The 24,700-nt window shown below is 34.5% G+C and overlaps 5 pseudogenes; 1 reads left to right on the top strand and 4 right to left on the bottom strand.

The window, feature by feature from the left end:
• Positions 1-408: 408 nt before the first annotated feature.
• LOC120147465 lies at positions 409-1,013 on the bottom strand (annotated as a pseudogene).
• Positions 1,014-2,895: 1,882 nt separating this feature from the next.
• On the bottom strand, positions 2,896-7,900 carry LOC120147394 (annotated as a pseudogene).
• A 74-nt stretch (positions 7,901-7,974) lies between these two features.
• Positions 7,975-9,907, top strand: LOC120147464 (annotated as a pseudogene).
• A 2,151-nt stretch (positions 9,908-12,058) lies between these two features.
• LOC120147658 lies at positions 12,059-12,904 on the bottom strand (annotated as a pseudogene).
• Positions 12,905-17,827: 4,923 nt separating this feature from the next.
• LOC120147645 lies at positions 17,828-19,285 on the bottom strand (annotated as a pseudogene).
• Positions 19,286-24,700: the final 5,415 nt, after the last annotated feature.

Here is a 24,700-nt window from a genome sequence, read left to right as displayed (position 1 = left end):
CTCAGAATTAATGCATTGCTCATACTGTCTTGTCATCAAGCAAGAAACTGGTCTATCCTTTCTACTGGCTTTCCCATATATGGAGTATTTAATATTATATTTTGCATACATGTGCTGGTATCTCAAAACAGCCAAAGAGAAAAATTTATAGTATTTCAGTTGGTGAAAAGAGAAAAGACAACGATTCTAATTAATTCCTGACGTAAGTGTGCGAGACTAGGGGAAACAAACTTTCCGGCCATTTTAGACCCAAGAAAAAACCTTTTTTATATGTGCCCTTTACGTAACTCCAGCTAACAGTTATGGTTTTTCCTCACTTCCATTCAACTAATACTTCTTTTGACAATGTGAAACTAATATCCGTAATACAACAATAATTACATGTTGATATAGAATTATAGATATAAACTAATCGGTAAGTACCTGATGATTAAAGAACAAGGTGTTTTCTCCGGCACCGGCTAAAGTAAATCCCGGGCCTGGCTGAGTCGTGCACGGTGATTGCCATTGCTTTCGTCGTAAAACCCGAATCTGCCTCTTCAAGAACTTGACATAACGGACAGCTTCGTCGAGCATCGAAGCAGTGTCCATCTTGGTGCCTCCGGGGACAAGCCTTTGTAGAATTCTCATCTTCTCGCTTATCCTCTGTCGCCTGTGCCTCGCCGCCACGCTCTGCGGCTCGTCGCTGATCTCACATTACGTCTCATGGGCTTTCGGATGGTGGTGGGATCTATTTCCACCGGCTGCATCGCGGCCATCTTGTACATCATTTCTTTCATGGCGCTTAACTCTTCTTCTTCTTCTTCCGGCTCTTCTTCGTGATCTTCAACAAGGTAGCCGGTTGGGTGTGGAGGAGTGTAAACGGCGGATATTGCTGCCGAGGGTGGCGTTTGGAGTGGGTAGCTTGGCCAAATTGGATGCAAAGGGTCTTGGTCGTGGAGGATATTATCTTCCTTGTACATTTCAACGTTCCATGTATGGTCTGGAAGGAGCTTTGTTTGATTGATATCCATCAAAATGAATGGCGAGCTTTGGATTTTCTTTCTTCAAAAGGGAATAAGAAAGACAGAATTCATCAATGACTTTAACATAGTTTGCAGGAAGGTTTAATATCATTTTATATGTAAGTTTGACGTTTTTTTTTTCCAATAAGGTATTTGCATATTTTGTTTTGTCTGATATGATATATTTATTTGGCAAATATTATTTATTCTATTACTTCAATTTCATACGTGGAATTACATATTAATCTATGTGTGTGCGGGCATTCATTTCCTGCCTTTTCAAAGTGGATTGTGTGTTGTTTCTGCAATCAATGGAAAGTGGTAAGTTTCTTGGTCTCGTCGGATTTTTTAAAGTTGCATCCAAATTTCTTTGATTAAATCGACTTTAATTTATGTACTGCAATGTTGACAAACATCATATAATTTCAACATCATTCGTATGAACAGTCTCTTTTCAAACACATTTTATTACGAAAACCACTAAACCGCTACTTCAGCGCGGGTATATATAATACATGCCCATACTATAAATTCAAACTCCCACACTAAACCCTAAACATATGCCGAGTTGCAAGTAAAAACGTGTCTAAGCAACGGTATTAACCATTTTATGCTTAGAAAGGCCGAGACGGCATGCTTTAGTTTTTTTTGATGAGGCTTACTATATTGGCCTGCACCAGAGAAACAGAAAGATTTGTTGTTACTGCGTATACAACTGAAGATATAAGTAAAGGTCCTAATATGGAAGACACAAACCAGTAGCATGCAGGATGGGGATTTTCTAGACGCGATCAGGAGGCAGATAATACATGCCTTCTCCTTCGTATGTCTCAGCCTTGGGTTTCTTTGGTGGAGCCGAAGGAGGGGGCGATGGTGTTGGAAGGGATGGATGATGGTGATACCTTGCAACGGTGATCTCGGGGAGCACTGCAAGAGAAATGATGAGAAATAGAACGAGGTTGGTGATGGGAAGTGATGCTCTCTTTCCCTTTCTGTTTTCCATTATGAATTTGGTTTCAGAATGCAATGTGATGGGATCTCCTCAGCTTTCGTGATTGCTATTTATAAACTCATAACGGAGGAGGAAGAGAAGTCCAGTAGCGCAGGTCAAGCGTAGCTTGCGGCAATGGGCATTCATTTTCTGTCTCTTTTTCTCTTTGAAATTTTATGGTTTTTGCAGTCAATGGTTTCTCATCGTCTTGTGAAATTCCATCCATTTTCGTGGTGGACTTACTTTGATCTTTATGCTTACTCCAACTTGACCGTTGTTCACTAAATTCACTTTTTTAGTTGGGTCGTTGTGATTAAGTGAAACTCGTTTCGGTGCTTAAGTTTGACTAAATATATATTACTATATTAAAACTGTTTTATTTAATATATATAATAAAAAATACAAATTTAAATATTATTTAATAAAATAAAAATTAGATATTAAAAAATTAAGTGTGACATTTAATTTTAAAATATATTTGATATTTTATTTAAAATTAAATGCAAACAAAGATAAATTATTTGATAATAAAATATCGATGATTACTTAATCTAATAAAATTAGACCTTATATCTTTTAAATAAGATCAGAGATCAGGGTTTCAGATTGTAATATTAGACGATCGTCCTCGAAATAATCATCCACAAGTCTACAATTTCAACATCATCACAAAGGAATGGGATTTAGATTTTACTTCATGTCCTCAAAAAATCCTTTGAAAAATATAATAAAGGACTTCCATTTTCTACTTCAAACCATAGCAGCAGCAGCAGCAGCCACGCTTCACAAAGAAGCTAAACATTCCATCGCAAATGATGCCACGCCCCAAACACTGAATGCAAAGGAAATAACAAAAAGCAATATTAACTTAAACCATAAACAGAATTCGATAACAAAAACAAAAGGGGGTAATCTCTATCGCCTCCTCATTCCTCGCCCCCGGCCAGGGAAACCAACCCCGCGCCCTCTACCACCCATGGCACTTGCAGCAGCCTCTCCTTGTGCACTCCCCGACTGCAAAATTGAACACGTGAAAGCGATTAAGGAGCTTTACGGCACGTCAAATGCATGAGAACACATCAAGGCCGACAAATAGTTTCCACAAATATGGACATAATGTAGGTCATACAACTAAAGTAGGTAGATAGGTTAACTAAGGTAGAATTTGTGGCATCAATAGCCAGCAAGAACAAAGCAATGTGGTTAGAAGTCTCAGTCTCCTAGACTGATACTACTAAAGGTACTCATTAAAGCAGGCTTCCAATCTCAGTTGCTTTTCATTAATGAAGGGCTTAAGTTCTCCTCTTCCAACATTTGTTGACAGTTTCTGTACCCATACTTTTAATTGTATTAAGACTTCATTAAGGACATTTTCAGATGATCAAAAAAGAAAATAACTAGATAAATAAAATAACTCTCATTTGCACTTTTCTACTCTATTTTTTAGCAGAAAACAACCAGACTTCAGAACCAAAAATTTAAATGTATTTTCATCTATTTTTTTATTATAGTGAACTTTTTCGTTAGTATAAGCAAGTCACACTAGTTCACTACTTGAAATATATATTGATTTAGTGTGATTGTACATGGCTTTCAAGAATGCACCATTCCTCAAGAAGAATCAACCACAAAAAGGTTTTGCTACAAATTTTAAGGCCAAGGATGAGCTTCAATAAGTCATTGATATTTCCCGAGAAACTTTTGTTGTCTAGCATTACAACATACACCATGACAACAATGATTATGATTATCAATAAGACTCCGAACTCTGAAATTTTGGAGCATTTACATACACAAATCATTGAGCAATATAGAGATATAAGGATGACACATAAAAGAGCAAATGACAAAACACAGAATATAAAAAAGCATGCATGTACTTCTAGACAGGGACCAATGCATTACCTTGGGATTCTTAACAGTTTCGTCTACGCTTAGAATAAGACATACAGCCTCAGTTGCAGCATTGATGGCATTGATCTGTCAACAAGCATTTTAGATGCCAGAGGCACAATTTATGAAGTTAAGATTAACACCAAACTAAAATGTAGAGAATTATATAACCAATTGTTAGTTGGAAATTGATCAACCACCTTTACAACTGATGGCTCCCACACAAAGTTTGCAAATGAATCTGCTATTCCACCAGTGTTGATGTCCACTCCATAAGGTGCACCCTCACCTGCCCAGAACCTCAAAAAATTAAAGGAGAATCTTTCACTGATATCAATACGAAAAAATGATTAAGAGATTAGAAAAAGAAAAATTGAAAAGAATGAAACCAGATGCAAGTGCGTGCTTCTGCCTTAATTTGTTCAACACATCAGTGGCATCAAAACCAGCATTGTCACAAAGCTGTCGTGGGATAACCTGAAGATGAGAAGAAACATCAGGATGTCAAATATTTGCCGCAGAAGTTTCATCTTGATAGAAGGCAAAGTAACATCCTACCCAAATGTATTGTTCTCGTGATAAAAATTGTTTTCATACTACAGCAGCATTATTTACTGGTCTCCAAATAAAAGCATACACAAGAAAAGACAATAAACTGTATATATAAAATCTTCCAACAGATGTATCAAATACACTTTTCTGGTAATAATTTACACGACAGGCTCCCTTTGACAAGAAAATAAATTCAAATTTGTGCATCCATATTCAAGAAAAATATAATGACAATTCAAAAGGTTCAGCAAAATCAAGAAGCGAGATTTTAGCATAAAATTAATGTTGTGGCATGTCTACATGTGTATATGCATGACAGGTAATGACTTATTTTGTGTAAAGAAAATTCAAAAACAACCCTTTTTTTTCTTTCCAGTATAGAAGAAGCCAAAGCCTAGGCAAAAACTGAGTAAGTGAAATTCACAAGTTCTAGGGACCAAGAACCAGCCTCGCAAGAATCTATCTCCTAAGGAAGATGGGTGACGATTTGGGCTAATTCGGGAAGACAAGAAAGATAAGAAACGCCTACCTCAAGTGCTTTTGCATAAGAGTTGAGATTTCCCAGCTATTGTGCGTGCATGCTGCCTCAAGTATCGACTAATCTCCATCTGCCAGCACAGGCAAGTTTAAACTTCAACATATGGAGATAAAAAATTGCCTTTGAATATGCTTAAAAATTCACTAGTTATTGTAAATATATACATCAATTGCACCACCTCCAGCAACTACAGTAGAGTTCTTCAAAGCTCTTCTAACAATCATAATTGCATCATGTAAGCTCCTCTCAGCTTCTTCAATGAACTGAAAATAATAATGCGTATAATCTCTAGCATCAATGTGAAAAAGTAATAACGTTAATAAATGTCGCTAGTAAAAATATAAAAACCTGATCAGCTCCACCACGTAGAACTATGGTAGCTGTCCGTCCTGATGGGCAACCGCTGAATATATTAAACCTTTCATTTCCAACCTGCTTTTCCTCGAAAACCTCACATGTTCCCAGAACCTTTAAAACAACAAAGAAGAAATTTAAATTCAAAAGGTCCAATAATCACTGAAAAGTTGGAAAGGTTACACCGAGGGGAGGAGGGCAGTTGGCTGCATTTCCATAAGTATATATAAACCTCGTCAATTATGTTGTTAACAGATGTTTGTATGGTTCCACCAGTTGCAGCAGCCACCCGGTGAAGATCTTCCTCAGCTACACGACCAGCACAGAAAATATATCTGTCTGCAAAATACTGCCAACCAGCATTCAGGTCAATAAAACTTGAGAATAACAAGAAGTAATAGTTATTGACAAACATCACTCCTCAAAGTTCCACGCAAAAGCAAAACTATCAATGGAGAGAACATAGGAGCTGGAAAGAAATAGATATGTTGGAATTATGTAGTTTCAAATAAGAACATGCATATGGCTACATTATCCCTTTTACAAGGCCCAACGAAAGAACTCATACAAGCAGGTAACAAAGTAGCCAGAGTGAAGGCCATAGGTCTTTCATAGTCACCAGATAAAACTTATTTTCACAACCAAAAATATGTATTAACTCAATTTAGTCGGAACATAACCCCAAAAGGAAAATGCTTTATAAGATTGTGTTAGTTAAGAATAGTTAAAAAGAGATGCTTAAAGAAAGACAAATGCAGTGTTTACAATCAAGGAAAATCTCACCTGTGTTGCTAAATCACCAATAGCCAACCTTGAAAGAACAACTTTTGCACCACTTTTCACACATTTATCCAACTTGTCATAAATGATATTCCATTCCGCATCAACAATTGATTGATATTGTGATGGATCGGAAAGTCTAGCATATAAAACAAAGTAGAGTCAATACTGACGTGAAAATATAATTCAAATCAAAGATAGCAAAAACAACTACCTAATCTCAGCATTTTCTTTCTCGGATTTCAGTTCCAACTCAATGTTTAACAGAAGTATTTTGGGATTCAAAAACTTCTTTGGCTGCTGTTCAAAACCAGCATATGAAAATGTCTTTTTAAAAGCAACACCATTGACCAAAAAGGAGTCCCTCATATTACCACCAGGAACCTTGAAAAGAAAAAATAATAATAATTAATTTTTGATGTGACAGTAATATATGATACAAGAAATATAAAACCTAAACCCATATTTTAAACCTTATAAAAACCAGTCAAATAGATGCACGCCTCATTTACTAAAGGTAGGAAGTAAGATAGTGTGATATAAGATACATTGGATCCAAAATATCATTTCCCATGATAGGGCATCATTTCAAAAGAGCCAAGTATAAATATCACGAAAAAAAAGGAAAAAAGGGTCGAAAATGAGGCATGAAACAGAAGGTTACCTTCTTAATTCCAATCATATTTAACCTATCTTCATTTCCAATTGCTACAACAGCATCTACAACCATTGATGCAAAAAACTCTTTTTCTCCACCAATGAGTTTTGAAGAAAGTGTTGTTGCAGCACATTTAGCTAATAAGCTTTTCTTCTCTTCCAGACTCTTCCCCTCTATACTAACAGCTAGTTCTTTGATCTTCTCAATTGCCTGTCCATTAGGTAAAACAATCAGCATAAATAGACACATAAAAACAACTTCAACATCCAAACCATTATAGGTGGCTAAAAACGCAAACTCACCAAATTGCAAGCAGTTCGATAACTGTGAATAAGATTTTGAGGGTGGACTCCATCCTCAACAAAAGGCTTGGCCTCTTTTAAAAATTCTCCAGCTAGCAATACAACAGTTGTAGTACCATCACCAACCTGCAAGACACTAGAACAAAGTTCCTTAAATCATCTAAATAGCACAAAAATAGTGGATCTCGATAACATCAATACCTTTAAGCAGATTCATGACGCTGAACAAAAACCAATTCGAAATCGAACTATCAGCTTAGTAATGAAAACCCAATGTCCAAGCAACTATTTAAACTACATTTGAACTAAAACCAGAGAAAACGATTCGGAATCTACAACATAAAAAAAGAGTAAAAGAAAGGGAATAGTGAGATTGACCTCGGAGTCCTGAGACTTGGCGATATCGACGAGGATCTTGGCGGCAGGATGGACAATATCCAGAAGCTTCATGATGGTGGCGCCATCGTTGGAAATGGTGACATTTCCTTTGTCATCGTGGATGAGATTGTCCATGCCCCTGGGACCCAGAGTCGTTCTAACCACATCAGCCACGGCTGTGCAAGCGTTTATGTTGCTGACTAGCTGCGCCTTCCCCTGGGAAGTGTCCGTCCCTTCTTTCAAAAGAATGATTTGAGGTTGCTGAAATGAGAAGGAAAAGGAGGTTGAGTAGCATTTCAAAAAGAAATTCAATACACTAAGAAAATGAGTGAAGACAAGTGAAATTACTAGCATGGATGCCATTGCTGCTAGGGTTTTGCCTGTTTTAGGAGGAAGAGAGAAGCAGAGCGAGACCAAGTTGAAGACAAGTGAAATTACTTGCATAGGGCTCTTCTAGTTTATGACCCAACTTCATAAAGCTGATCACTTTGGCGACACCAAGTTGAAGCAGCGCATCACACAGTTTCTCTTGAAGTAATCAATCAAATTTTCAATTTTTATTTCTAAAGAGAAAATTTCTAGTTTTTTCCATGGCAGTCTCCACTTCTTTTCTACCCGTCATCTCATTTGGTCGAATCTTTTCATGTTCATCATCATTTTCAAGTCCTACTCCTGTAAAAACCCATCACCAAGATAGCTTAATTATGAGTCAGCAGCGCTCACTTAGACGATTGGTTATCAACTGTTCGGCTTCTTCCGAGCCGGGTTCCTCCCCCCAGACCCCATGAACTTGAGGTATGTCTCATCGTTTCATCTTTGTTTATGTCTTTTGGATGTTTGTGAAAATTTCTCTGGGCAGTAGGAGTTTGTCTTAGCCTTTGAGTTTTGATGCTCAGGGCGGGTCTTGTATTGTTAGAATTTGATGAAATATTCAATGTTATGTGCTTATGCTGGTAATTCTATTATGATTCTGATAACAAGTGGGCATTAATGACGAGAAAAAGGTGGAAATTCCAAAATTCTTCTACTTCTATATTGAATATCAGTAGAAATCGGGAAATAGTGGAATTGTATTTGCTCTTTAAACAATATATGTCAATTTTTGTTAATCCTTTTTCAGTTGCAGAATCTCTGTAAAAAGTTGAAGTTAGTATGACTAATGTAAAAGTGATGGAATTGTTGTTGTATGGAAACTAGCATTTTATGGAGGACTTTAGCCATGTGCAAAAATGTCTTTTAATCCCTAATAGTCAAATTATTCTCTCAAGTGCAATAAAGTAGCATTTGGGGTCATGTTGTGTCAGTTGGATGTCCAAAACCATCCTTGTTGTATATTAAACCCATTCTATGTTCTATGGTCTCATGCATGTCTTTTTGCTCATCTTTGCAGTGGAAAAGGTATGTGAAAGGTGCAGAATTCATAACGATTCTCAGTCTTCAGCTATGTTGGTCGGTGCATTTACATGCATAAGAAATCATTTTAGGGACCCCCTCATAGTTAATACGTGAGACTGATTTTCTCCTTCGGTGATTCCAAGGTTAATGAATCAGAATTATTTATTTCTCCTAAAAAAAAAGCTTACTGAGGATGCTGTTATAATCTTTCGTGCTTGAGAGTGCAATCCGTCATTGTTGTTCTGAGGATTATTTAATTGAAATTCTTGATTCATACTTGTGGTTTAGTAGTGGATATTGGATCCCCTCCACCCCCCGGTTTGCTAAACATTTTTAACCACCTTGTTTTTGCAGGCATTACATGCCATCCATGGGTCCCTTTGGAATGCAAATGATTGACAAACCATCTTATAAATGCAAAGGGTCTTGCTTAAGGTAAGTGGAGAAGCACCTGTAGGCGATCAGTCTCAAAACATTGACCCAAAGGTTCATGTGAATAATTGTTAAGTTTGTGTATTATATTTTATTTTCTTGATAATAACTGAAATATGAAGTGTCTGCCTGGATACAGATTACATAGGCTATTGTAAGAGATGATGGATCTATAACTCGCTTGGGCATTTAGGCCAGTCTGATGCCCTTTCTTCGTTTATATACTTTTGCCTTTTTTTCTTCTCTAATCCTCTTTAGATTTGGTTGTGGGATTCATAAGAAAAGCGAGTAGGATAGACAATTCATACTACAAAATAAAATGGCATCAATCTTGCTTGGTAATGAAGTTGAGCAGACTATAATTAAATGGACTTGTAAGTTGATAAATGCTTGATATAAAATTATTAAATATTATCAGAGTACGTTGCTTAGCAAGAAAGCGTTACTCATTGTTTGTACGGGATTGCTAACTGAGAGATTAGAACACATTGTTTGATATCTTTTATATGTCTAAATCATTTTAAGTACCTGTCCACAGGTTGCAATTCTGGTTGGTGGGGGTAATATTTTTCGTGGATCCTCTTAGGCAGGATCAGTGGGCTTGAACGCTCATCTGACTACACTGGGTAAATATTTTATTTTGTTTGATATTTTTCTTATCTTTTTCAGAAGTCTTTTCGGTTTTTTTACTGAGATTATATTTCCTTGATTGACCATTTACAGTACTTTATGGTACTCCTTTATTGTAGTTTATATGTTTTCTTATACCTTTGAGAAAATTTCTTACATCAGAGCGAAATGAAATGCCTATGAAAAGAAAATAATCTTGGTCGGAACGATTAAAGTTGCAAAAGCCATTGGAATTTTGTTTTACATTGGAAGAACCCATTTTTTTACAAGACTAAAAGGAATAACGGAAAGAACGAGTGGGTTATTCATCAAAATTATAACCTTATCTCTTTCTATGTGTATTATTGCTGCATTGCTTTAATGCTCAAAACTCAGCTCGAACTTGATCGAGTTCCATCTTTAAAGCTCTAGCTCAATTGGAGCTAAAGATAGAACTGCTCAAGATCACTCTATTATGCTATTTTTTATACGAGCTCAGTTCCCAACTTTGGTCTCAATTGTTTGTGCTCGAGCTCGAATTTGAATTGTCATTTTCTAATACTAATTACAAACAATAATATATATATTAGAAACAAAACGGCTTGTTTAATCTCACTACTACAAACAAGGCACTGGATGTGCGAGTTAGCTCACACAATAACTCAAGCTGCCTGAGCTCGACTTGAAAATTGCTCAACCAAATTCGATTTTTTTTTGTAGCCAAACCCGAAGCTTGTGAGCAACACTGCCCGTTTACACCCCTTTCCAGAAGGTATATTGACTAGGATTAAATATATCCAAGGCCACTGACACTATTGAACTGTACTATACATAAGTCTTGCACAAATGAATTTTGTTGAAATAGTGTTAACAGATTTAAAATGGGATTTTGTTGAACATTTGTTTTTTCAGTAAAGCTTCTGTTAATGCCAATATATGCTATTGTTTCTGTTAATGCCAATATAATGCTATTGTTTGAAATAAAATTAATGTTCTATTTTTGGCCCGGTCAATGCAGGGGTGTACTGAAAGCCACAAATGTTGACGGGTTTACGATGATGATCCTAGGTTTAATACAAATGCTCGTCTTCATGATAATTAACTTATCATGGGGTGACTTCTAAAGATCTCTGTCATGGACATGACCATCATTACTCTGTGCCAAGAAAAAAGCATTCCTGGATGTTTGAACTTTTGTAATCTGCATAGAAACAAATGTGACTTAGAAGTGGCTTATATTTGGATTTGTAAACTGACCAAATGGGTAAACTGAAGGGAATAGGAGTTAATTTCTAAACTTAGAGGTGACTTCAATGAAGCTGTCTTCAATTTAAACGAACCCGGGAACATCTCGTAAGAAGATATCCACCGATACATTGATCGGAAGAACATAGAACCCAGAGGTGGCAAGGACATGAAGAGATATCCAGTGCAGCCTTCTCCTACGTTGCTTTCATTTTGACAAAATAAGGTATGATAATTTTCATTGCTCAAGCATGCCTCGAGTTACATTTGAAATCATGATTATCATCATTTCTGATTTCATACATAAATACGGGAATGTTGTCTTAGTCAACAATGAGCAATCTTTATCAAACAAGTGATTCTTCAAGACTTTGACATGTTTGTAACTAGTATCTGGTAAGCAGTTGTGACTTGTGACACTAGGTATAAAGTCACATTTTCCAGTTTGTGGTAACCAGATTGCTCTGATGGGACCAAAGTTGAGAAATATTTACACACACACGTATTTCCAGATTTTTAGGTCAATGCTAGCTTAGGAGGAATAATCAGTCAGTTTAGACAATATGTACTGATAAATTCCAATGTCATCAGAGTAGAAGCTATTATTGAATATCCTGTAAGTTACCAAACTTGGAGTTCCAAGTGGTGGGATTGAGATGGTGATAGAAATAGAAAATCTTGCTATGCTTGGAAGTTGGAATCTGGGATCTTCTCTCTCTTCTTCCTCTTCTTTTCAAATATCATGAACTGTTTGTTCATTTTCATCTTAAGATTCACTAGTTTTAGATGAAAGCAAGTAAATGGCAGGAAATATGGACAATCATTCTGTCATCATAAACATCATTGTTCCAAGAAATTATCGAACTTTACAATTAAAATTCAAATCCAAATACTCAATTAGAAGAAAAAATACGTACAAATCCCCTGAAAACAAGCTACCATCCTAAACCCTAAATTTCTAAATATTAATCTCTTTATAATGCTATATGAGGAAAAGTTAGTACTTTATGGCATTATTAGCATTATTACATTTGATGAACCCTGAATCTTATATTACAATAGAATCCCAAATTTGCAAACCCAAAATTGATTCGGATATTGAAAAAGAATGGCTAAAAGTTCCAAATTTGAGCAAAAATGTCGGAATTTGGAGAAGAAATTAAGGCGACATCATGAACCCACTTCCACGAATCATCGGGCTCCAGTGCCAAGGAGACTCATCTAGCTTCCGAAGTTGGTGTAAAGAAAGTCCCGGTCGATACTGCCAGCAACGTCTCCGGTGCAGGCGAAAGTCCCTGTCGGCGGTCGAATCCGACCCTCGTCCATCCCACCTTCACCCAAAATCTCTGAGTCCCTATCTTCTCTCTCGGACTCGGACTTGCCTTCTCCGTCACTGCCAACCTTGCAGCCGGGGATACTTGCCGCCGCCAGAGAAGTCTCCGGATGAAAGACCCTGTAGCGGGACGATGGACATGAACTCGGATTCGTTGGCGTGAATGACTTTGGGTGAGACGGCATAGATGATTATCGGTTGATGGCGTTGATCTACTGCAGCAGCAGCTGGCGGTTGGCCAGAAGCGGCGGCGTGGGATGTGGGTGTGGCGTTTCTGATTTTATGGGAATCTTTGCTGACTTTTAGAGGAGCAGGGCGCGGACCTTGGATTTGAAGCTGACGCTTTGGGGTTGTCCCGCCAGCGGAAATTGAGAATCCATGGCTGATTATGAGCGGCGAATAAGGGTTTTTTTGCGTGCGGCGGGGGGGGGGAGAGAAGGAAAGAGAGGACCAAAATTGGTGGTAGATGAAGTGAATCTTTTCTGGGAAAATTATGACTTTGGAAACACCAAGAGCACGAAAGTCGGTGCAATTATTATTTCTTATTCTCTGCTAAATTAATTAACATTTCCCCAATAACAGTCTATACTTAAAGCTTAGGTTTCCCTTTTCAGCAGGAAAATGCCAATAATATTTAATTTATAAATATTAACTTTCTAAACAGAATTTCATCATATATATATTGGGGGAATTAATTTGGTGTTAATCATCGATTGTCTGTGTTTTTTCTTCTTTTATCTTCATATCTTTTCTCTTTGGTTGTATTTTAATTTTTAACACTATGCATTTATGGTATGGTTTTTTTGGCATGATATGTTTTTCTCTGTATTTTTCATTTTTTTGTTGTTGTTGGTCATTTTTGTTCAATTTTTTCATCCTTCGATTTGATGATGTTTCGATTGATGATCATGATGTTTATTTGTTAGTATGTTGATTTTTCTTACTTTGGACCTTTGGTTGGATTAGATACGAGGTATGCGTTCGAATATAATTTTGTCATAATGCTTGACTCTAGTCTGTAATTGTGTCGTCTTTTAAAAGTTTGATCTTTTATTGAATCGTTGTCGATACTGTTAGATCTGTTTGTATTTATCTTTTTTGAATTTTTAAATAATTCATATGTGATCACAGTAACTAATTTATTGTGTTAATGTTACTTTCTTAATAAAACTAACTACTACTATTTACATTGAAGAAAAAACTATACAGATATAATTTATTAGTTGCACATTATTTTATTTTATTATATCTTGGGACATGATTGGAGTGATGACGATTGCACAATAATCCGTTAGTTATTTTCGGCTTACAGGAGGGTTATTGGGGTAACCTTAATACTGTTAAAAATATTATCGGTTTATTTATTATTTAAATAATAAATATGTAAAAAATTATCAAAAATATTATTATTTTATCGATTTTATTAAATTTGACATTTTATCGGTTTGTTATTTTTTACCAGTTTTGTTGTTAGACTGGAAATGTTAAAAAACATTATGTTTTAGGTAGAAATAATGTTTTAAGTAATTTTTTACCAGTTTGTTATTTAATAATAACAAACCGATAACGTCTTTTTTGTTTTATATTAAGGGTACGCACTGTAAAACTTATCGATTATTGGTCGCTCACAACTCACGAAAAAATATTAACAGATACGAATCATTTTTCCTGGGAATGATAATCATAATATTTAGACAATGTTAAATATAATTTTGTTTAAGAACTTGTATTGATAGAGGTAACTATTCAGATGTGTCATTTTTACGAATGCCTTTCCCCGAAGGGAGCCGCCGTTCGTATCGCAGTCCTAGCCGGTCACGTAGACATTTTCGAGGAGCTGGTGGGGCACACGTCTGCACAATAAATAACAGTAAACAGAGACATGGTTCGATGGCCCTTAATTCGCTTGACGAACTATTGGTGTAAAACAATCCAGAGTTGCTTAAACCCTTGATCACATCCCCCTTGTTGTTGCCACTCCAATGGACATAGAGATTTGGTGCAGTGCCTATACTCTTTCATCTAGATCGAAAAAATAAACACATGATTTATGTTACGAAAATGAATTTATAAATTTTTAAGAGAACAAACTTAAAAACTTTATAAAGATAAAAATAAATTATCAATAGAGATATGATGCAGTATCTCTACCCATTCCTTCTATCCATCACTATCTGTCTCTGAGTCTCGGATGCGGCTCTGCAGACGCAAAGGGAGCTTCAATAGTTCAAAGTGATCTATTCAGTCACAACTTTCGTATGTTAAATTAAAAATAAATATACAAAGCCCCTTGATATTGGGTCAAATTGAATTTACAGGACAAATGGACTGGCCTAGGTAACTCAAAACCACAATGAAAAGCCCAATATGTTTTAGTAAAAAGTGCTAGGCAAATAATTAATACACAAAATCACAGGGAAATAAATACCACGCAAATATAAAAAAAAGTTCGAAATTCATAGAAAACTTGTTAATGCGTAAATTTTTTTATATAAATTAATAAATTTGTATATAAAAAAATATAAATACGTTACAGACACATAAATTGTTTAAATGAATCACACGCGTAAACTATTCTAAAAATACATAATAAAAGTACAACATTAATTTCGCTTTCACTCCACTCCTACTATATTGGAGAAGAGAGAAACAGGGAGATAGAGCCATGGAATTATAAACCCTCATTATCAAATTAACACATCAAATTCAAAATTTCAATTGCTCTGTTGAGCCCACCCCATCGCCCATCAACTTCAAATACGACATTTCATGTGATTGTTGAAGTACATCCACCTTCTTTCTCTCCAACAAAACCAATCCATCATTAAATTTAATAATTAAAAAGGAAAACTCTCACTTCACCCACGTGAAAACGAGACGTTTGCAATGATACCCAGCATCTTCGCCTCATGACACGTCCCACAAAATTACAAACAACAATTTGCAGTCCAAAAACCCCATCAAACACGATTTAATATTTTAAATACAAGATATGTTGGCTTAAAGGCTCAAAATTTATATGTTGCCACGGAATCATCAGACATCCTACTAAATTACAGCCATCAACTTGCCTCCCATTCATTTATTGGATTGATTAAGATTTATCTATGTGCAGTAATTAACTATTATTCAGTTGTTGTACGTTTAATAAATATTGATTAAACATTAAAAAGAATCAGGCATATATGAATAATGGAGAACCCCGAAGGGAAAAGAAAGGGGAACTGCTGGAAAGAACCAAATCCCATAGCTTTTTCAAACCCCAAATCCAACACAAGCAGCTGTTGTTTATATGTATTTTGGTTGTTAATTGTAGATTAAGGGTTCAGTGCATTCTCATGTTTGCTTAAAGATGATACTAAAGTGGGGGCGTTGGTCAATCTATGTGCCCTCTCTTTCTTCTTTTTAACAAATTTCTCTTTCAGACTGTGATTCCAATCCCTTTCATTACTTGCTGTGGGGGAGAAAACCAAGTTGTTTTCATGTTAATTAAAGGTCTTAAGTGTTGAGATTACAGTCAGCAAAAGCAAACTCCATTTCAGCAATTCCGGCCACTTTGTCCTTATGTTGTTACTTTCTCTCTAACTAACCCCACCCACACTACTTGCCTTTTTGTTTCTCCAACTTCTTCCTATATTTACCCCTTTGCCCTACAGTTCCTCCTTGCCAGGGATTCTTTGTTTTGTTTTTGCTCTCCTTTTTTCGGATTTATTTCGCAATTTACGTCTCGATTGTCACCTTTTTGTTGGTTTAAGTTTTCAATTTTTTTCCCTAGCTCGTCAAGGCCTCCAACATTTTTACAAGTATTTGAAATTTTATATCCTCTAAATAGTTGTAGTCAGGGGCAGAGTTAGGTTGAGGCTCAAAGAGACTCGGTCCTTGTTTAAAATTTAGTATATTCTATATAATTTTAGTTTTGTAGTATTTTGATTCATATAAAAATAAACATTTAAATTAAAAATATAAGAATTTATTAAATATTTAATCGAGTAGGGGGTCAAACTAAAGAATGATAACATCATGTTCTCAAATTTTGGACTAGTAAAAATTTAAGTCATTGTAAGTTTAAATACTAGACAAATTATGTGTTGTCTCGTGAATTTTGAGTATATATATATATATGGGGTAAATACAATATACTATCTATACAAAATCTCTCAACTATTTAATTATAAACGTTCATACCCTTGCATACACAATGCTTAAACTCGGGACCTCAAGAATAACAACAATTCCTTAATTACTAAGGTCGCTTAGTTTATACTGAATTTTGAGTATGAATACCTAATAATTAATTTTTTTAAATAGCCTAATATTCTAGCCCTTGTCAATATTTAATCTTTATTCCGTCCCAGTTCTAATCCCTTAATTTGGCTGATGTCTATCCTATCACCAATAAAATCTGTTATTCTTTTTCTCTCGTTAAATTTATCACTTATTGACTTCTTTTCGTCAATTGTTTGATCTTTGATTCACTATTATTTAAAATTTATTTTTGATAAAAACATTAAAAATATATTTTTAAAAACTACAATCAAGTCCTTTTTAAATATACATTTTATAACATTTAATTGTATAAAATATTTAAAATAAATATAGTTAAAGTTTAAATTTTTTTTTTTAAAAAAACAATAAGAGAAAAAGTACTGTAACGGAATGAATATATAGTTAGTTAATTTACTCTATCAAATAAATAATCATTACTTTAAATCTGACACAAATATTAATAACTTATATATGTTTCATTCAAGGCTATTGTTTATTTTCTTCCGTTTATTTTTCTTTTCTTTTATTATGAAAATAACCATCACAAAATAATAACCTATAATTAATGACTTCTTTTTAGATTCTCTGGCTACAAGCAATTTCAAATCAGGTATTCAATATCACAAACAATGAAAATACTTCAAATTGTTTGAAAGAGGTCTTAAATTTAAGTATTATAAAAAGTTTTTATATTTAAAAGTTAGATCCGATTCAATTTCAAACTGAAAACTTAAACAAAAAATGGTCCCAAGAAAACAATTGGCAACTGTGAATCAATATACGATTTACACAAAAAATGGTCCGGAGAAACAATTGGCACTGTGAATCAATATACGATTTACAGTGGACTATGAGCAGACAGTACCACAACTTGAAGCTGCAAATTGCTGCAGTTATAACTATTTATGAGTGTTTTCACTGAATGAGACCCTGCAAAGCTTTGACGGTTCTTAGTTGAAAATCAAAACAAAACTGTACCATCTGACATTCAACAAAACAAAGAGAGCAATGAATGAGTCATTAATTTCACCATTCCCAAAAATTATCATAATGCAACACCAAATTGAATCGATCGATGTAATGCAATTGTACCATTCAAATGAATTTTCTGTTTGAATATTTCACTAACAAAAAATTTCTTTGATTTACAAACTCGGATTTGTTTTCATCAAAAGGGCGTAATATGGGTAGTTCTAGTATCATAACTTGATAAACAAGACTTGGAATTAACCCGGAAAATCTTAAGCAAATCCGCCGACATTTGTCGAACGGCAGCCGAGCAATTGCTTTGCATCAGCAACAAAAACTTGGTCATCCCATTGCTGCTAACCACCGCTTCTTGCGCTTTCTCGTCCCTAAACAAATAGCAAACGCACCAGAGTATCGTCACTGCGTGCTCCGTCACTTTGTTAGATACTTCAACACTTTCTGAACGATCGCTTGTAGCAATATGGAATCGTGCCATATCTCAACCCTCCCTTCCCTGCAAGATGACAACGTTTCCAGCAGTTTTAATGACTTCTCGATTATGGAAACGCTCGTGTTTGGCTCGGACAAGTGTTTCTTTAATCCTGGGATTATTCTGGATTGGATTACTTTGATTTTCACTCTTTTGGGCATTGCGATTTCGATCAAACAAGATAAGCTCGCTTCGATCAAGCTTGGATCCTTCTCTTTGCTTAATGATTTCACTAATTCTTGTAGTAATCCCTCTTCTTCGGCTATTTTGAGCTTGGACTCTCCATCGACCGCAATGGACTTCAGTAATCCAATCGACTGGATTTGCGAATCCAAACTTCCTCGTTGTAGAACCAGAAGGATCTTCGACAAGCAATTTGTTTCCATCAACGGCTTCTTCTCCAAAACTTTACTTGACATCAAATTTAAAATCTCAACCACCTGTTCGATTAATTTGACGTCCGATTCCACATTTCTCATGAAATCGAACACCGCGTTCAAACCCGTCGATACTGGCCAGGATTTCGCGGTTCTCCTCCGATTCTCTGGCAAAACAAACGATCTTCGTCAACGATGAAAAGAAATTGTTGTTGTCTAGCTGCTTGACCAATAGATTGATTTGATCTTGACAAGGAACAGCTGAATTGGCCGCCGAATCGGTTTCGAGTTGACGGCGAGTAACTGAGTCGAACCAGATCTGAATGAGCCGTTGTAAATTCCTGTTCGGCACGAATTCCTTGCTTTGGAGAATTTGCATGGTGGCTGGACACGTGTTATTGCCGCTGTTCAGCCACCGTTGGATGCTGGCTCGGTCGTAGGTTACGCCCGTGCACAAGCTCACCGGGGATTTCATCACGTCCAACGAAATTGGACACCGAAAAATACTCGGAACGGTAATGTGCAAATCGTCTCGTCCTCTTCCCATATGTATAAATATTTCTTTTTCCTTGTTTGGAAGGAAAGAAAATGAGAGAAAAATGAAAATTTCAGAGAGAAAGTGGAAGAAAGGAAATGTAAGAGTTGGAAGAGGGAGAGAACGGTGCGGGTTTAAAGAAGATAGAGAATTAGTCAAAGGATAACTGACGTCATAAAATTCTCTCTTATTCTAATTTTTTAATAAATAATATTCTTTTATTTTTCCTTTATTTTTTTTAGTCGTCGGTCAAAAGAGAGTGGGTGGGAATCTTCGCGCGCGTGTAAGTTCAGATTTTGGGGGTGAAACTCTGAGCCGTGGGATAAATGTCAGAAAATAAATATAACTGATCACTATCCAATGAACGGTGGAGATTAAGTGAAGGAGAAATATACATCCGTGATTGAGGATGAGAAGGTGGGGGACCCACGGGGAAGAACCGAGCACCCTTGCTTTTTTTTTGGGAGTGCTTTTTTATGTCCCCCGCGCCCGTCTAAAGTTAATTTCTGTGAAATTTGTTGTTTCTTTCCCTTTTTAATTTATTGGCAAGTTCTGAGCTTTATTTATGATTTTTAACAAAATATTCGATTTATAAGTTTTATTTATTAAATTATAAAACTTATTCTTCATAATAACATTTTAATAATTTCAGATGACAGTATTAATATTCTGAAATTTTCTATTCTTAATTTTCGAGATTTTGAAGATTATTTTATTAATATAAATTGATTCACATTGTATGTCGATGTTTGTAAATGTTAAAACTGCACAAAGTGGTTTAGAATTTTGTTATTATTTTCGAAGTTCTGAATTTGAGTAATGAGTAAGTATGTGTATAAGCGTTTATTGTTAAATGATTAAAAGTTTTCGAATAAATATTACTTTATATTTATCTTAAATTTATCAAAAAAAGTAAATATTAAAACTAATATTCTTTTTTATATTACATGTTTTGATACTGATGAATTTTATCTTTTAATGTTCTTTTTTATATTCATCATATTCAATTTATTGATCGTTTAATATAAATCAAAATTTTCAAAGCCTTATTATAAGGTAATCTTTTCAATCTAATTTATTCTATTTACAACGATAAGATTTGAATCGTTAATTTTATTTAAGATTAAAATATTTTGATTATTAATTATTTTTAATATATTTTAAATAATTTATGTACATGAGTAAAGATTGAGTCGAAAATATATGGCTAAATGGATACATGACTCAACCCGTTAAATTATATATTTGAACAAAATTACATAGAGTTACAAATTTTAACTTCGAAGCAACAAAAAAATACCATTAGCGAGACAAATGATGTTTAAATATCACATGAAAATCTATACCCGTATATAGATGACTTGAGATTATATTTGATTATTAATTATTTGGTTCATTATCGATAGATATTTTTTTCTCTAAAATGATAACTTTTCTTTCTATTTTTAAATAAAATATACTTTGAAATTTGAAATTTTGAGAGAAGAGGCTATTTTTCAACAGTGTCTTAAAGGTGAAGCAATTATGTGGGGGCCATGATAGATGAAGACGGCCTACTAAGTTATTTTGCATGGCTTCTACGAGTAGATGATTTGGTATGGATGGATCCGTAAAAGAAAGTAGAATGCAATAGATAATGTAAAGAAGAGTAATTGACTCTTTCATTACCCATCATGCAATTACAGGGAGGGTTTGGTTACAATAATTAAATTTAGAACCGATTCTGCACGCACTTAATCCTACAACCATCATTGCAATAGCACCGAAAGCTTCACATTACGTAATGGGACTAGGGTTTGCCTTCATATTCTACAAACCTCATTTAATCATTATATCTCTTTTCTTCTTAAATGAATTCATACAAATAATTCTAAAAAAAGAGCAGGCAAAGATGGAGATCAAGATGTAGGGGCGTGGGATGATGCTAAATTGTTAATTGTCAAACAAGGTGGAACAGTTGATTGCAACAGCCGACAGTTTTTCAAAGATGGAGACTAAAAACTCCTAAATTTAGACTGTTGCTGTTGCTGTTGCTGTTGCTGTTGGTGGCTAATTCCCACTCCAATCCTCCAAATATGGACTGGTGGGGTCCCTTCTATTCCTAACTCCCTTTCTCTTCTTTACCACCCTAAATTTAGTATAGTTGAATTCTAAAATATAATTTGTTAATATAAGTTTAAAAATAGTAAAAATTAATTATAATCGAAAATTTTATCCAGAGCGTAATATTTTAAATTGGACAGAAAAATATTTTAAGTTATTTTTATAGTATTTATATATGCAGACAATGTTGCTCTTACATGAGTAGCTTACAAAGAATAGTTTTTCTTTTTACTACTAAAATCATTACGAGAGCTCATTAAATAATAATCTTATATATGTTAAGTCCAAATTAAAGAATGTAATAGATATGGTATCTAACATTCAAAGGCCCAAAATGGGCAGCCTAAATTGTAAAGAAATAAAGTTGGTCCATGGTCCAAATAAACGAATTCGTTATTCATAATATTGATTCAATAACCAAACAATAGAATTGAAATTGAGTTCTACAAAATTTGATGTATAAAATATTTATTTTATTTCTTTAAATCGTATTTTACATATCTTACCTTTATCCCACACTATTTTATTGTATTATACATTATCTTATCACTTTAAAATCCTAAATTTAGATCCAACGCCACGACTTGTTAGTTTAAAATCAGATGTATTCAAATTCATTAATTATTAGTTGTTGTAATAATATTTATATCAAGTTAAAGTTTTAATCGGTGTTCGACGAGAGAAGCTAACATGGTCGCACATGGATTGGCTTAATGTGCCCTTAAATGTTTTCTCCTATTTGATTTGTTTCTGATATTTCGAGTTGTATTTCAGATCTTATTATTATAGACACGATAAATGATTAACCTTTGAACATGTCTACCTCAAAGCTTGTCATGAAGGTTTTGGAAGACGATGAAAGCTCAAAAGAAAAAAGGAGAAACCCATATGATACTACTTGTATGTCTCAACTCTCCTTTTTTACTCTAAAAAATGGGCCCCCAAATCCAAAACACAGTTTCAAATCAGTGTGACAATGTAATTACAAGACTTTAGTGATACATCAAAGCAATTTCTATCCATTCAAGAGACCATGCCCACTATTCACTTTATTAGCTAATGGCATCTATAAATAAACCTAACCTAACACAAATAAACAAAAGCAAAGCATGGGATAGTCGAAATGAACTTGTCCTTCCCAATGTTGATGGATTACGGATACAACTACTTGTATGTCTCAACTCTCCTTTTTTACTCTAAAAAATGGGCCCCCAAATCCAAAAACACAGTTCAAATCAGTGTGACAATGTATTACAAGACTTTAGTGATACATCAAAGCAATTTCTATCCATTCAAGAGACCATGCCCACTATTCACTTTATTAGCTAATGGCATCTATAAATAAACCTAACTAACAAATAAACAAAAGCAAAGCATGGGATAGTCGAAATGAACTTATGTCCTTCCCCAATGTTGATGGATTACGGGATTGATGGATGATTGTACTCTCTAAAATTTCATTTTTATATTTTTTGTTAATTATATTATTTTCATTCCTAGAATGACGTAGAATTCTACGCTCGTTACATGTTAATATGATTATCTAATAAATCATAAGCTTTGTTTTAAGAAAAGATATAATGTCAAAAAAGGTCCGTAGCGTTTGACAAAAGTTATTTTGACCATATTTTTTTTAACATTTTAACCTCCAACCTCATGTTGAGGTAAAAATACCCCTAAATGGGATGAAATTAGTTAACAATGATTACCACTCCAAAATAGGAGCTTTTTCACTCTAGAATAAAACGTAGGAGGGCCAAATTCTAAAAAAAGAGCTAGGGTAAATATTGGTCAATTAGGAACTTTCTTACCCTAAAATGAAACATCAAAGGTCAAAATGCTAAAAAAAAAAGAATAGAGGTAAAAGTAATTTTTAAGAAAACATTGAGAGACTAATTTAACATTATACCTTAAAAAATCCAGAAAAGAAAATCCAATCAATTTCAAGGGAAGGAGAGGAGAAGAGAGGGGAAAGGCAAAGGTTATTGACGAGGTGTTGTAGGTTGAATAGGTTGTATGAAAAAGGGTATGGGTGTACCTGACAATTGAATTTAGTTATTGTGTGTGATGGAAGCACCGAGTAAAGTTTAAGGCATTGCCCCCATTTCTCTTTGCATCCTTTATTGCCATTTGAGAAATTGTTTTTCTTCAAACAGAAAAATGTCTGTCCCTTATAATGTAACAACAAATTTAGCATCAACTCATTAATTGTAATTTTTTATTAATGCGGTCGGATAGGCCATAGGTTAAAATTGAATCAATAATTTATGGTTTATCACAAGTTAGAATAGTTCATTAGTAACTTCAACCTCGAGTTTCATTTTAAATTTTTTTAAGTATTTTAGTCTTAACATTTTATTTAGGTTAAATTAGCAATAGTTAGATAAAAATCGTTAATTGACTAGCGTTTAAAGCTTGTGTTGACGTGATAAGTCTTATATGTACATAAGTGATAACATGACACTGTCGCTATACATAAGTGATGATGTGATACATGTCATGTTCAAAGTGATGATGTGATACACGTCATGTGTCTAAAATGACGAAATGATACATATCACATGTTTAAAGTGATTATGTGAAATATGTCAGTCTAAAATGACGATATGATACATATCACATGTCTAAAGTGATTGTGAAATATGTCACATGTACATAAGTGATGATGTGATACATATCACGTGTCTAAAGTGATATATAGTACATGTCACGTATCTAAAGTAATAAATAATACATGTCACGTATCTAAAGTAATAAATAATACATCAATATTCTTTTAAACACATAAGACTTGTCACTAGGAACACGCGTGGATTTATGTCAGAAGGTGTGAACCTAAGAAATTATATTAAAAATGTTGGGATGCAAAATTATAAAACCTCAAGAGTTACGAAATTAGATAATCCATATAAATATAAGGAAAATACTTAAAATATAAGAGGTTTTAAAATTTCTAAGTGGTGCAATCGCACCCGCTCAATCCATCATGCTTGTCACATTATCAACAAGCATTAAACATGTCAATAATTTTTTAGTTAATCATGAGCCATATTGACCCATAATAAAATGTTTCAAAAAGAAAATAAAGTTAAATGAATTATTCAATCATATGTTAAATATGATTTTTGGTTATATATATTATGGGCAAGTATTGTGTATTATATTTGGGAGGTTCTGTTGTGAGACGAACTAATATACGACTAAAAAACGACGTGACAGATTAAATCTTATTAAATTTCAAATCGAGTTATTTCTTTACCGTATATTAGTCCGTCTTTTCTGGGACAAACCCTTACAAAATAGGGTAGTAGTAACTAAGAAAAGTTGAAATTCCTTATTGGAGTGGGACCAAACCCCAACCTAACCATGTAATAAAAAAGAGGAAGAATAACATAAGAGTCGGCCCACCATCCCCCCAAAACTTTTCCTTCCTTTCGCTCTCAATCCCATACCTTCCCTCTAACTTATTTTCTACGCGTTTATAACCGATTGAGTC

Source organism: Hibiscus syriacus, unplaced genomic scaffold, assembly GCF_006381635.1.
Source record: "Hibiscus syriacus cultivar Baekdansim isolate YM2019G1 unplaced genomic scaffold, ASM638163v2 tig00110940_pilon, whole genome shotgun sequence".
In the NCBI taxonomy this organism is placed as follows: Eukaryota; Viridiplantae; Streptophyta; class Magnoliopsida; order Malvales; family Malvaceae; genus Hibiscus; species Hibiscus syriacus.
Note: the sequence above shows the minus strand (reverse complement) of the source record. Positions and strands in the feature narration are given on the sequence as shown.